At 35.4% G+C, this 10,383-nt stretch overlaps 1 long non-coding RNA gene across 1 annotated transcript; it reads left to right on the top strand.

Annotated features, from left to right (window-relative positions):
- The first annotated feature begins 530 nt into the window (after positions 1 to 530).
- LOC122644607 lies at positions 531 to 1,011 on the top strand. The gene is made up of 3 exons (XR_006330421.1): positions 531 to 581; positions 701 to 829; positions 967 to 1,011. It is a non-coding gene; the product is annotated as an uncharacterized LOC122644607 (long non-coding RNA).
- Positions 1,012 to 10,383: the final 9,372 nt, after the last annotated feature.

Genomic DNA, 10,383 nt, shown 5'->3' with positions numbered 1-10,383 from the left:
ATGTTTTGGGTTCATTTTTATATTGTATTTTTTGTTGTTAACATTAAGCAATTGACCACTATTTTCTTTCCCCTTTTATAGCTACTAGTTGTTGCAGAGGGGTTTGAGAATATACCTAGAAATCAGTGATGTACAATCACTTGCATTGTCTAGGTTCAATATTAGGGACATTTGCAATTAGTGGGTTTTACCACTTATTGAACTATCTGGATATGTCTTACAAATAAGCAAGGCTTCCCAAGGAAACCTGATTGTAGGAATGTATTCATGGGTGCATAACCTCTTGCCTATGGTCACTGGCAAATCAAGTTGTAATCCACAGTCTAGGGACTTGATTTGCAATTAATGGAGAGGCTGGGACACGTTGGAAGTTTGAATAACTTTCTATCCTTTTCATATGTAATGTTTCTGTTGTTAGATTTGTAATTTTATTGTGTGTTTTGGTTGCAGAATTTTTCTTTGCGAAAAGATCGACCTATGTTACTGAATGGTGTTGCCAGAAAGGGGGAGCATCTGGTGCCACCTTCACCTCTTGAAGAGTTGATGCAAATTACTTCCCTGTTCCATCATTTCGAATCAAGGTGGGTATTATTAGGGCAGTATCCTTGGAGATGTCTTAAAATATCCAATATGATGCTCACTATTATATATTCACTATTCAGGGCCCTAGGTAGTCTTTTCAATGTAATTTTTTGTGTAGGCCACCGAAAGGTTTGAGGCAATATATCCCACTCTGAAAGAACTTGCACTTTTTGGTGTCTCTGGAAGTAAAGCAATGAAGCAAGTTTCACAGCAAAGATTGAACTTGCAGTCCAAGCAACAGGTGAAAGTAAGTGGGAACATGAAACTTTGTTGTTTTATATTGACTTTTTCTTTCATATTCTTCTGTGGTCCTCTTATTTAGACGGTAACGAGGTTAGATCATACATCTGAGTGTGAGGATTAGGATAAGAAACTGCTTTGCAGGCATCCCAGAATTATCCAAAGAAGCTACTTGAATTTTCTGGTGCTTGACTGAAAACCCTGATTGTTACAAGTAATGGGTAGGGAATTCTAATCTTTATATTGGCAGCTCTACATGTAGGAGACAGTTTTTTTTATCTCTTCATTACTTTGATATCATCAGTTTGACCTTTATTTGGTACAATCAATGGTGGGAACAGGTAAAGTGGTTGTCTTCTTTTCTCTTCATTACGGTGCTCCCCCCCCCCCCCCCCTTCTTTTTTTCCCTGCTAACTATCCATTAAGAAAGAGAACAATACATAGAAAACCCTCTTAAAGTATTTCTAGTGACAAGCACCAAGTATTTGGAATGTGAAATTAGTAAAAACCCCAAAGATAACAAGTTAACCATTAAAAAATACCTGTAGAATAGTCCACATAGTACAAGAGAAAGAGTTGAGAGGTTATTCTCTCTCTGTCTCTGTCATTTGCTTGGTAGGTGGGGCATGAAGTGTATTAGGCACTCATCTCATGTGCATCATCATTGGGAGGTTGTTTGATCCTTTGATAGTGTCATAGTTGTATTTTTAGTTGTCTGTGATTATATTTAGAGCATGTAAACTATTTATAGGTTGTAAGGTCAGTTCTGACCCACTGTCTCCCTCTAATATTCTACCTTAGACATATTTTGTTGTTTCTGAACAAATATTTTCTCTCAATAATGGATGTGTGAAGTTTTTGTTTGCCTTTTGAATCCTTCTTCTACTTGTTATTCACTAGATTTTTTTTCCCTGCTGTTGAAGTTGTTAGGTTTGAAAGTTGCTACCGTACTCTTAAGTTATTGTATTTATTTGATCATTTTACCGGAATGCTCTGTTATAGTGCCTTTCGGTAATTCTCTTTGATGAAATTGGATAAATTGCATTGTGACATGACATGAGATTGGTTATTCTCTACTTCCTCCTCTCTTTTTGTTTTCCTTCCCCATGTAATGTTTCTTTGAGATGTGTGTACTGTTGTTGGTTTGATAGCTAAGTTTCTGTACTTGCATTAAATGGAAGTTAAATGCTACATTGACTGATGCATCAAATTGAATGCTCTTAGGTATGTTAGATGGAGAACAAACAATCATCGTAATGTTCTATTGTTAGCCATGTTACGTAGTTCTATTGCAACTAGGTGCAGTAATGATATCCAATCAACCAAGGGTTAGGCATTAGAAACCATGAAGAGATCTGGAATCGTATGTAAGGAACAATTGGGAAAACTAGAGAAAACCTGATAACTGAATCAAGATTGAACAGATCTTACCCAAATCCTGATCAAATGGTCTGGTCTAGTAAGGAAGGGCAACAACTCAGTAATTTTGATTCAAACCCAATGGCTAGATCTCATGTTATGATGAAGTTCAGTCACTAAAATAGAAAGTCCTGATTTAATAACTATTAGAAAATAGCACGTCAAGTTCCAAAGTAGAAACAATGAATCAGATTAGGGGTTTTAAGTGAACAGAAGTAAGCAATTAAGAGAAGAAATTAGAAACTTGTAAAAAAGGCCCAGACAGAACTGATAGGTCCCTTTAGTTTTTCTTTGCATTAATATTTTCTCTTGTAACTTTCCTCAATTGCTGGAATCTAAATGCTTGGTTCTTAGCTTCGTTATGTCATTTGCTAAATATAAATGCTTTGAAGTTCCAATAACTTGGCACTTTTCTGTTTTCCTGTCTGCTTTTGGTCTATGATTCCTATTAATTTTTCACATATTGCCCTTTTGTTTCTACAGGTTGTGCCCCTATTACGTTTTAGACAAAATTTGTAAGGAAGCTCTGCAGATAGTTGTTGAGGTAATAATAAAAATCGTCTCTTTTGATCAATTGATTTTGCTGCAGTAATAATCTTAATATTCTAGTATTGGACCATTAGTTTGTGGCAAAGCATATGACCATGTGGAGAATAGTATTGGGACAAGCTCAGTAAAAAAATACAGCTAAGGGATTTCAGCTGCTAATTAAATATTGAAGTTGGATATGGTGATTCTTATGTTGGAATCATGGTTCAAGGAATGCTTATATGCATTGTTCCAAACCCCAACCACCACCCCAAAAAAAAAAAAAAGATGCGAAGTTGCAGATGCCGCCATATGCCATCATGTACTACTACTCAACTAGCCCTGATGGTTATCTATCATAAACACTCTTATACCTTAATTTTTGGTAACCACACAGGCTGGAGCTAAGTGGAAGGCCAATTGTAGAATTTAGATAGGACCTAATCAGTTTTTCATTTGCTTGTTAGTCAAGCAGGTGTCCAACAATTTAATATTCTTTGCCCTCTATTTGTCTATTAATTGATGGCTAGGATTTTATCTTAAACTACTTGTTCTTATCCTTTGAATGCCATGAGGTTCACCAATTGTTAAGCTTGAGTTTTGACCAAAATCGAACTCTTCTCCTTTACCTAATTTTTCATGTGTCCTTTGGTTGTCTAACAATCTCAATACCTGCCTGCATTTAGAAAACAAAATATCAGATTACCTTCCAAGTGTTCTTAACATATTTATAACAGTCTAGGCAATCCAAAGCATTGGAGAGGGCCTCGATGCAAAGCAACACTAACAAGGTGATCAAGGCAACCAATGCGAGGCGATGCCTTGACAACTATGGCTATTGTGCCCCTATTACTTTTTAGACAAAATTTCAGTCATATCTTGTTTGGGCACTTGAACAGGTTTCACTGTTTCTTTTTTAGTATAAATGTGAAATGATGCTCTCTCTCTCTCTAAACCCCATTGGATCCCCAATAGCCACTGTTTCAGGTGAATAATTTTTTAATAACATCCTTGCAGATTTTTCCTCCACATGAAAAGATAGAGTAAATAACTAATTGTTGGCCGTCGTCGTTGTGAGTCGAGGAGGTAGCTATCTTGATAGTTGTATTACACCATCTGGTAAGCTTCTTTTAAGAAGTTGGATCTATCATCCACTAAAGATTAAGACTATTGTTTGGTCATCAGCTTCACTTTCATTTCCCATGATTGAGATATTGAAATGAGTATGTCATTATAAAGTTCTTTTAAGAGTTTATTTTTCATAATTTTAGCATGGATTAGTCTTCTTTATTTGTGATTGTTGCTATATCCATTCATATTTTTTTTATTTCTGCCATAGTTTTTATATCAAGATTGAATGCCAAAATTGAAAGAGTGGTAACCATATAAAAAATCATAAGGGTTGAGTTAGGTTTACTAGCTAGTTTTATTTTTTCAAAGAATAAATAAATAATGATGTGAATGTTGTTGCTTCTTCTTCTCTACTTGTCTGTTTATTTTTTTCTTTGTAATGACTAATGATGATGATGTTGGCTGCTCCTTCTTCGACAGTCTACTTCTTTTTTGTATTTTTCTTCCTTTGTAATGATGAATCGATGATGTTGTTGGTTGTTGCAGCGCTGCTGCTTGCCTGCTTCTATTCTATTTTTTTTCTTTGGTCCCATGATGCTGTTGCAGTGCATCTTCTTATCTTCTACCTTTTTTTGTGTAATGGTGCTTCTTCTTTAATTCTATTCTTTGTTTTTTTGGGGATTATATCCCCTTAAGATTAGAGTTCGTGCTTTGGTTGTGGTTAAAATGTCCATCGTTGCTTTAGTTTGGTGTTTTAATGTAAGTTACAAACTCATCCCATAGTTGTATGTGGAAGACACTGTCGAACAAAACAAGAGAAGAAGAGAAAAATGAAGGGGGGGCTTTTAGTCTTCTTATTTGTTGTTTATCAGAGTTTATTTGAATAAGCTTTAGTTATTGGTACCTGTGCATACCTCTTAACACCTCAGTCTTACTAATTAGTTTATATTGTTATTGGATGGTTTTGTGTAGGATGGAGATGGTGTTTAGGTCTTGGGTCTTGGAATTTCAGTTTTGGACCTGGTTTCCTCACTAAGAGTATAGTTTCTGCAGCTTCAAATATCCATGAACTCATACTGTTTTATTGGTTGGGTTATAGATTTTGTATAGGAGGGGGTCTCTTCATATCTTTTTGTTGAGTATATGCATCTTAGTACTTTTGAAATTGTTTTTATTTCATATTTAGTAGATGTTGGGCATATTTTAATTTATGTTGGCATTAGTAAAATTATTATTTTATATCGGACGGATGGATGTGTTAGATATGAAATAGGTGATCGACAGGATTAATATGGATGAATGTATTATATAAGAAATAGGTGACATGATGAAAACAGATTTTTTTTAAAAAAACCAATATTTAGCGGCGTTTTCTTACAAATGCCGCTAAAAATAGAAATTCAATACTTATCACGGCGCTTTTTAAATGCCGTTGTATTATATTTTACCGGTGTTTATTAAAAAAACGCCGCAACACATAATTCAATGTTCTACTACGACATTTTTGTAAACGCCATTGTAGTATACTGTCCTGGCGTTTATTAAAAAACGCCGTTAAAAACGTACATTCACAGACACTAAAAAAATGTCGGTGTACAAAAACGGTGGTACTTTTGACAACGTTTTTGCGGTACAAAATATAAACGCCATTATAGCCTATGATGGCGTTTTTGTGACCTATTGCGGCGTTTAAAAATGCCGTCATAGGTCCAATTTCTTGTAGTCTTCTTTATGTGATCTCCCCACCACTCTCTCTCTTCTCCCCCAATTAAGGTTGCTTCTCTCCTGTAACACTGATTCTTATCATCATCATCAAACTTTTAAATATCCCACCATACAAGCAAAACAAAGAAAACATACAAAATTGCCTCTCTCAGGTCTACGAAAATACAAGGGAATGTCTGTCGAATTTTCATCACTCAACTCAGGTATGGTTCTCTTCTTCATTGGACAAACCCACTGGTTTCAGCGTGTCTCTCTTTGAGCACCCTTGATATGATCTGAAATTGGCTACTTAAAAACATGAATTCCTCCATTGTGAAGAAGACCGATGGCATTGTCTATATATTATTAATTTCAGTCCTAATTTGTCTTTAAAAGTACATTCTCAATATCATTGATTTTTCTATTCAGTTGCACTTTAATCATGTTATTGATCAAGTTCCATTTCCATATTGTGCAATTTCAACTTAATACTTTGAAGCTAATTTATGATACGTGAGAGCATAAGGAGGGTTCTATTTCAAATTAACCGTGAGTCTAATTGTTTGCTTTATCTAAGTGAATAGCACCATTGGGGTTGCAGAGGATTGAAAATTTTCTCCTTTTTTTGTCAAGTTTTTGAAGAGCAAGGATTCCAGTGATGGCTCTGTAGAGGAAATGTTGGATGTGTTGAATGTCTTGGAGGAGCATGTCAAAGCCCACGTATGTGATCACGGTTTCCTGCTTATATACCTAGATTTGGGAAATTTGATATACTTTAATCTAGACATTGTAGGGGTAGAAAGTTACTGATTTTGATTAAAATCAGGGCACCTGAACTGTACCACCTGGAGGTTGCTCTTGGTCATTTCAAAGTTTGGAGTGTCCTTGTACATGAAGTTATGTAGAATGTTTGCTCTGTTTTCCTAGAAGAAATTAATTGATTATTTACTTCTTACATCTTGATTCCTTATCGATCATGTGTTTTGCAGAGTTGCAGCTAATAATATAGTTTAGGATTCAGGTTCTAATGGTAAATCATAAGAAACTTATTTCTTGCTGCTTTCTTGGGTTGGTTATTTGCAAATGGTAGAATATCCTTGTTAAATAGTTGAGCAAATGGACAGTTCATGCAAAAGAGCAACCTTGGTGTACTTTGTTATCTTTCATAAAATGTTAGAAATCCAAACTGCCATTTGGGTCGGTTAAAACTTAATTTTGAAATGCTGGACATTAAAAGAGAAAAAGGAAAAAAAGATCAAATATGTTACCAGATTCTAACTGCAAAGGGTGTAGTTCAGTTACAGGGACCAAAACTCCCCCTCTCCATCACTCCCCTCACAGCCGTCCCCACTCTCTTTCTTCCTTTGTCTCACACAGGTCACACTGTCCATGATTGCTCTAGAAGAAATTTATGGGGAAACCAGTAATGAAGGGTTAGCACTAAAAAATCTGCACTAATCTGCACAAGCGTAGTTGTGCTTTCGCTAAAGATTAGACATACACAGTGTCTCCAAAAGATTTAATATATTTGACAGGCTAAAATTATAGGATTACTTATAAATAAAAATTTAACTACTCTTTGAATTGGTTGAGTTTTTTGTTCAAGGAAAGATGAGGATATAAACAGGATTATTTTTAGATATGCAAGGATGAAACAAGATAACTACTTAAAATTAAAGATTCGTTCATATACATAAGCCAAAAAAATAATATAGAATAAATTAATATTTCTTTTTAAATAGAAGAATAAGATATTATCTAATGTATCTAAAGGATTTAATCTTCCTTAATAATCTGATGGAATTTATTTCAGATCACACATGTCCCTCTCTCTCTCTCTATCACCAACATATAGCTACACATGCATTTGCAAGTGTGAGTTTACTAGTATATATATATATATATATATATATATATATATATATATATATATATATAGGGTTTTTATCAAATGTCCCCCCTCAAAATGCCCATTTGTCCAAATGCACCCATACAACTTTATAATTTACACGTGCCCGTCTACTTGCAAAACATTGCAACACTTTAGTTCAGTCCATTAGTCTGGGACGTTAGACGTTAGTTTCAGGGAATCTAATGACCAAAATGCCCTTGTGACAAAAACCCACAAAAATTAAAAAGTAAAGTGACCAAATTGCCCTCATCTTTCCCAAATCGTTTAGGGTTTGAAATTTTAAATCAAACCCTACACCAGTTGGGGAAGATGAACCCTAAAATCAATGAATCTATCCTGGCTCTTGCCATGTTGATCTATAAGAGGGGTTACAGGCTTGCAGTAGAGGTTGGAGAAATGAGAGGCCCATTTGAAGATCGAAAATCCCTTTCAAAACACTACAACCAGAAAATATGAGATGCATAGGAGTTAAGTAGTAGATGATAAGAACTTTAATTGCATTAACTTAACGCATATAACATGATCTATTCCTTCACGAAACAAATTTAAGACTAGTTAGGGATTCTTTAAAAAAAAATTACGGATTGATCATTGCAGGGGATTCATTCTTTTACCGTATAAGGAGTAAGGATTTATTGAAAAAAAAAATAAAGGAAGAGGTTATGCTATTGAAGATAGCAGGATAAACAATGATCGAAAAGGGGGGCTTCACTCCACCAAACCTTAGACAATAGAGACAAAGAAGCCCTTTTAACTAATAGGTGGGCTTCGCAATTCATAGAACGAGGAACAAAACTAAAAAGAACACCTGAGACCATAATTAGGAGGTTCAATCATGATCAGGAGGGCTAGCAGTCTCATTAAGGCATGATATAAGCCCTAATGAATCAAAATGTAAACACACTCTGGGAATGGAAAGGCTCATAGTCGCCATCTCTCAATGCAGAATTCCTATTTCTAGGTAAGGATATCTAATGAGAACCGGAACCGAAACTTACATCGGACCAAATAAGTCAAATCCAATAAAATTCGGTTAGATATGAGTATTAGATTCTAGAACAAATTCAGTTCTCGGTTTGATTTCGGATCAAGCATAGTAACTGAATTTGGATAGTAGTATATTATAGTATGTTATTTTATTATAATACCAATATATTATAGTATATTAATATATTATAATACTAATATGTTATAGTATATATTACTAATGTTAGTATTAGATTTTTTAATGCTATTATATTATACAACAACATTATAGTACACATATTGAGTAGAGGAATTGAAACCGAACCATGTAAGAACCTAATTTCAGAACTGAATAAGAATCGAAACCGAACCAGTATCGAATTTCAGAACAGATTCGGTTCCGGATCATTACAACATTCTCTAGAATTGACACCATTGTAGGAAGTGGAACAATTTTTACGTATGAACAATGAAGAGCTCCTATTTCTAAGGTGCTCCTATGTTTTGCCAGTTGTTACCTATGTCAACAATGGAGTATTTTTAGGAAAAAAATGTCATTTGACCCTTATCAACGATGGAGAGTTTCTAATTTTAAGGGAGTGGAAGAATATTTTATGGTTTTTTTTACCCTTGCTAATGATGAAGAGTTCCTATTTTTAGAGGAGTAGGAAAGATGAGAGGGATAAATGACGTGGAAGCTAACATAAAAAACCTTAGTATTAAGTGAATTTTTTTGCCCTATTTTCCTGCTGAGATTTTTTTATTTATTTATAATTAATCACAAGAGAATTTTCTATGGCAAGTAACCCCTGAAATGACCATCCCACCCTTATAAAATGAAAAAATCTCTCCCTGATCGATGCCCTTGTGAATCCTCTCATTCCCCTTCACCCCACGCTAGTACAAAAGCTACGCAATCGTTCTTTTTCCTATATTTTTACAACACAGCCGTTTTCTGTTTTTTTTGTAGGTAAGACAACCGTTATCAGTTTACCCATACGACCAATGCATCTCCAAGGACAGGGTTTTTAACTTTACAGTTGGGAAGAACTCCACCACAGTCATCATCTCTATTATCAAATAATCTCTGAGAACAGAAAAGAGCGTGCAGCTGCTTCAAAGAGGTATGCAATCTTTTTCCTTCTTCTTCTTTTAAACCCTATGGTTCACTGAGTTTGCACAATAAATAAATATTCTTGTGATCAATCGCAGGAAGAAGGGAAACAGTTACTACAGCATCATCGAAATCATCAACGCGAACACCAAGAAGATCGAGGTACGTGCGTTGGCTTCTCTTTCCATCTTTCTTTCTTTCTTTCTCTCTCTTTCTCTCCAGAGTTTGACACCGGAACCACCATTGTCATCTCTATCATGCTTTCGTTCACCTGATTCGACACCGAAAACTGTAGCAGAAATTGTTACCTGAGTATATGACACCGGAGTGACGATCGTTGGCCGTAATCCCAAAAATTCCGAACCCAAATAAGCTGGTGAGAATGCCTCAAAGCTTAATTCCGTCGGATAAAGAACGCTGGTGAAGTTGTAGTACTGATGGGGATTGCTTCCTCCCACTAGAACTCGACCTCGTCAAGTAGTAAGAAGATTGCAGTCGAATGGTACATACGTGGAATGGTAGATGGGTTTAGTTCTTGGAACCCAGACCCGTTCTGGTTATCGGGTTGATACAGAACCGGGTAGAAAACCCGGATCTCTACCATATTCCCACCCGACAAGCCCCCCTTGCAGCACCGTTGATGATCAAGACTTGGCCATTGAGTATTTGGTGTAGCGTTTCTTTGTGGTTGCACTTGCATCCCATTAATTAATGTTTACGTAGTTCATGTGTCATTGGTTTGTTTTGTTTTGTTTTGTTTCTGAACTCTTTGTAATATTTCATTCAAGTCATATGCGTGTTTATCGATTGTTTGGGTATTAATTTCTATTTTTCTTCATTCAGTAGA

The sequence above is a fragment of the Telopea speciosissima genome, chromosome 11 (genome assembly GCF_018873765.1).
Source record: "Telopea speciosissima isolate NSW1024214 ecotype Mountain lineage chromosome 11, Tspe_v1, whole genome shotgun sequence".
Taxonomy (NCBI): Eukaryota; Viridiplantae; Streptophyta; class Magnoliopsida; order Proteales; family Proteaceae; genus Telopea; species Telopea speciosissima.
The sequence above is the reverse complement of the archived record's forward strand: the minus strand, read 5'-3'. Positions and strand labels throughout refer to the sequence as shown.